Below are 4,791 nucleotides of genomic sequence, written 5' to 3'. Positions count from 1 at the left end.
GAACGAGCGGGTACGTGAAGACCCACCGGTGATTCCGGTGGAGGATAACGAAGGGTGGAATCAAGTGGAGTATCGGCGATACTTGGATGATATAGGGCAAGGAGTCAATTACACCAATCAATCCTTTGATTATCTTTTCCAACAAATGCATATTGCCCCGCGGCCGGGACCCGGTTATCCGTACATAATGAATTGGGACGAACGGATGCAACGAAGGGGTGGAGAAGGTGGAAGTGGAGCTGGAGGAGCCGGGATGGACGAGGAGGAATGAAGATTTTATTTTTATTTGTTTTGTTTGTTTGTGATGTTTGTTTTAAAAACAATTGTGAACTTGTGAACTTGGTGAAGTGGTTTGAATTTTAGTGTTACTGTTAGTTTTCTTTTCAGGTATTGAAGCTAGGATGCATGCTATTTAGGAATGGTCAAGCGAGGAATGAGAGCCTTTAGGAATGCTTATGGAGTTTTGTTCCTAGGGTCGAGTCCGTACTAATCGAGAATTTATTAAAGTGTTGCTGTTTAGAGAGTTCTTGGAGAGTGCATTTATATTGGCATGACAACACTAGAGTAAAGAGAGCCAGCATTTAGACAATTTCTGGAATTATATGCTCTACTCGCCGAGTGCACTAATACTACTCGGCGAGTACATCTGCTTCTGTGCGATCTGCTTGTCTGATACCTCCTACTCGCCGAGTTTACTCGCATACTCGCCGAGTAGCCTGCTGCAGGAGGATTTTTTTTGATTCGTTCTGGTTATTGTTCATGCGCCATTCATACATTCTTTATGCACTACTACTGAGACTTGTGCAACAACCAATTTTCCTTGGAGTTTTCGAGCTATCAACCGCACGAGACATATGACACCCATGCCATGGATGAGCTGTTCCCATGGTTAAAGTCACTAGAAGATGGAGTTGAAGACGAGAGTGTCAACCTAGCGACTGCTACCCCAGGGGAGTTTGTTCCAACTTTCTCTCTATTTGCATTTTTTTTGTTATAATATGCAATGAGGGCATTGCATAAAATAAGTGTGGGGTAGGGGGTTAGTCACATCTTAGAACACTTAGAATCTTAATTTAGGCTAATGTTTAACTTGTTGAATATTTAAAATGCTTAGGTCTTAAATTAGAAAATTTTGGTAAAAATTAGGATTCCATATTAAAGTTGTGTTAATAATTGCATGAGAACCCAAATGTTTAGTTGAGCCTATACACGTTCTAGTGCATTTGTGGCTTCCTTATTTCAGTGAAATCATGAGACAAAAACACGACCCTGCTCAGCCTGAGGGATGCAATATGTTTAGCAGCCTAAACCTGAAATGTATCCAGGAAGATTTTTATCATTAGCCAATAAAGGTTGAGATTGAGCGCCCCTGCTTAAGCATGTAGGGATTTGAGTGAAAAAAAAGTGAGGAATACATGTAAAATAAAAAAAGAAAAGAGAGAATTACAAGAAAAAGTTTGAAGAATTTTTGGAGCATCAAAGTCAAATGTCAAATATGAAGATCGGAAATTCCGAAGAAATCCAAAAAGTTGAAGATACCAAAGAAATCAAACAACAAAGGTGGTGAATTCAAAGTTATCCAAGATCAAATTATCAAGCAAGTGAAGAATTCCAAAGAGCTCCAATGTGGTATCATAAATTGTAATTATCTAGATTATGTATGCTTGGGTTGCTCAATTAAAAATACCTTGAGGGTAAAGAGGTTTTCTGAGGATGGATTCGGAGGGTTGCATAAAATGAGCATAGTTCGGGGTGAGTGGGCGAATGTTTATGAGGATTGTGAGTATTTGGAGTATGGGGGGTTTTTAGGAATTAGACACAAATGCATGCGTTGCGGTCTTGGCATAATGGCTGGGAAGGATTGGAATTATTAATGTGATTTTAATGTGTTTAAAATATAGTTTTGCTTGGGGGCAAGCAAAAGTCAAGTGTGGGGTATTTTGATATGTGCATAATTAGTTAATTATTTAACATATATTCTTAGTTATTCTTGGTTAGTTATGAGAATAATTTGGACAAAAGGTACTTAAAATGCTTTGAATTGTGTTCTCAGCCCAAAAGATATGCTTGGAGGCAAAAAGGAGAAAAGGAAAGCAAGAGAAGATTAAAGGGTGCCAAGAATGACATACTCGGCGAGTACATCGGCCTTACTCGGCGAGTACAAGATGAGATGCTAGAAGATATGTACGACTGTTAATTTGAAGACGGATAAGTATTGACCTACTCGGCGAGTTGATTCTGCTACTCGCCGAGTAGCCTCTGTTTTGAGATATCTTTATAAGACGAATCCTTATCACAGGGGACGGAACCTCTGGCGAATTTTGGAGAATTAGCTGCGACTAAAAGGTTCAGAAGGCGTTGAAGAACCCTAAGCTTCAAGAGTTGGAAGAATTCAAGCAATTAGGTTAATTCTACCACTTAGACTTAGGAATTAAACATGTTTGCTTTCAAAAACTTTGTTTCTTTGCTTGTTTCTACTGCAACTATGAGCTAAACTCGTTGTTGTTTCTGTTTGGGGAATACCAAAGAACTCCTATGGTTTAATTATTGAATTTTGTTTAATTGTCTATTGGTGATTTGTTAAATTAAGTTTGTTAAAGAACCTTATGTGTTAATCACTACTATTCTCTGTTAATTGGAAGGCAATTAGGTTGCATGAACATCACTTAATTGTTAACCTCATATGTCTATGTGAATGCTAAAACATATGCTTGGAAGTAATGATTATGAAACTAAGATTAATAAGAAAATAGGAAGATTAATGTGTGAGCTTGTTGAGAAACCATCAACAAGAGGTTAATTGAATTAATAACTTAATTGACCATTACAAATCTTATTTAACCCAAATAATTAATCTAGGGAATTAATTAGTTTAAACACTTGATCAACGCTTAAATTAGTTAATTGTCTAAGGGTTAGGAGTAATGAACATGAACCTAACTATTATCATTGGTAACCAATAGCAATTAATCTATCTTAACTTAAATAACCATAGGAGTGAATTGGTTGAACCTAAATAGAAACATCTTTATCAAATTTGGTGAATAGTTGTTGCTTTAGTTAATTAGTTAAATTTAGTTTGTTTAAGTTTCTAGTCTTGCAAAACTAGAGAAAAACCATTTACTTTTATTATTTGTTTTAGTTAAAATTAGCTATTAGTTTAATTTCCGTTCCCTGAGTTCGATACCTTACTTATCAATCTATACCACTTAAAGACAGGTTCACTGCCTTTGTGTGCTCAATTTATTAAAAAAAAATAGGGATAAAACTAGTTGAATTTACACACATCAAGTTTTTGGCGCCGCTGCCGGGGAACGGTTCCAAATAATTAAGCTAATTCCTAATTTTTTCGATCCTTTGTGTGAGTTTACTTGCATAAAGTTCATTTATTGCAGTTTAGTAAATAGTAATTAGGTTTTAGTATCTGTTTTAGTTAGGTTTAAAACTTAGAATTTTTTTTTGAAAAATCACTGCTACTCGCCGAGTGCACTCGCGCCTACTCGGCGAGTAACAGCTTATTTAGGACTTTTTCTTTTAGTTGTTTGCAATCTTTTTGTTCTTTTTACGCTTTTATTTGATTAATTTCAGGACTTTCATGACCAGAGGAGCAAACACACCACTGGTACCCCCGTTTGAAGACCCCGAATCCGAATTGAAAAGAAACAAAGGGAAGGACGTGGAGAGTTCAAGCACACCAAAGAAATCACCATTGTCCAACTTGAAGACTGTTTTCGGGAAAAAGAAGAGCAGCAAATCAGGAGCTCCAAGAGCTTCCTTAATAATTGAAGAGCCAATTCAAGAAGAGATTAGATACGAAACCGAGGAAGAAGACGAGGCAACTTACGAGCAAGACACCAAAGCGGAGGAAGAGTTAGCATTCACTATGGCTAACATTGATGAAATTCCCATGGGAGAATGGAAGAAGAGGATGCGCGACGACCATGGCCCGGGACTTGTGCAACCCGCAATTCCCGCAACTGCCACCTTTGAGCTAAAGGGTCATATCCTAGCTTCACTCAAGGAGATACCTTTCTACGGGAAAGATCATGAAGATGCCTACAAACATTTGGATGAAGTAAATGATGTTGCTGATTACTTCAACATTCCAAATGTCACCCGCGAAACTCAGCTGCTTCGGATGCTTCCGGTAACCTTCAAGGGTGCTGCTAAAGACTGGCTCAAATCACTTCCTCCCGGGTCAGTCACTACTTGGGCCAGAATGAAGGAAGAATTTATAGATCACTTTTGCCCACCATCAAAGATAGCCAAGCTCAAGAAGGCCATTGCAAATTTTGAACAACAAGCTGGAGAGTCGTTATATGAAGCATGGGAGAGGTACAAAAGTTTGCTACGAAATTGCCCACACCATGATCTAAATAGCCAACAAGAAGTGTCCATCTTTTATGATGGAGTCAATGTTACGACCCGGCAGCTGCTAGACTCACAAGGCCCACTTACGAAGAAGCCACCCCCGGTGATCAAAGAATTAATTGAAGAATTCTCTAAACACTCTAGAGAATACCACAACCCAAGGAATGATGTCACGAGGGGAGCCGCATATGCTGCTACTGAAGATTTATCCGCGGTCATGGCCATGTTAAAAACCATGGATAGAAGAATGGATAAAATGGATCAAACGATCCATGCCATACGGGTGGGCTGCGAGAATTGCAATGGACCTCACCTCACTAGAGATTGTGATTTGGATGAGCACGGCAACAAAAAGGCACAAGCATGCTATTCGAGCGGTGACCGATATGATGAAGACTGGCGAAAACAGAAGGAGTGGCT

The 4,791-nt window shown here is 38.7% G+C and overlaps 1 non-coding gene across 1 annotated transcript; it reads right to left on the bottom strand.

The window, feature by feature from the left end:
- Positions 1–4,267: 4,267 nt before the first annotated feature.
- On the bottom strand, positions 4,268–4,374 carry LOC145038132 (small nucleolar RNA R71). Its single transcript, XR_013679198.1, has one exon. It is a non-coding gene; the product is annotated as a small nucleolar RNA R71 (small nucleolar RNA).
- Between the last annotated feature and the right edge of the window lie 417 nt (positions 4,375–4,791).

Source organism: Lactuca saligna, chromosome 3 (assembly GCF_052625555.1).
Source record: "Lactuca saligna cultivar CGN05327 chromosome 3, ASM5262555v1, whole genome shotgun sequence".
Classification (NCBI taxonomy): Eukaryota; Viridiplantae; Streptophyta; class Magnoliopsida; order Asterales; family Asteraceae; genus Lactuca; species Lactuca saligna.
This window is presented reverse-complemented; position numbering and strand designations above follow the sequence as displayed.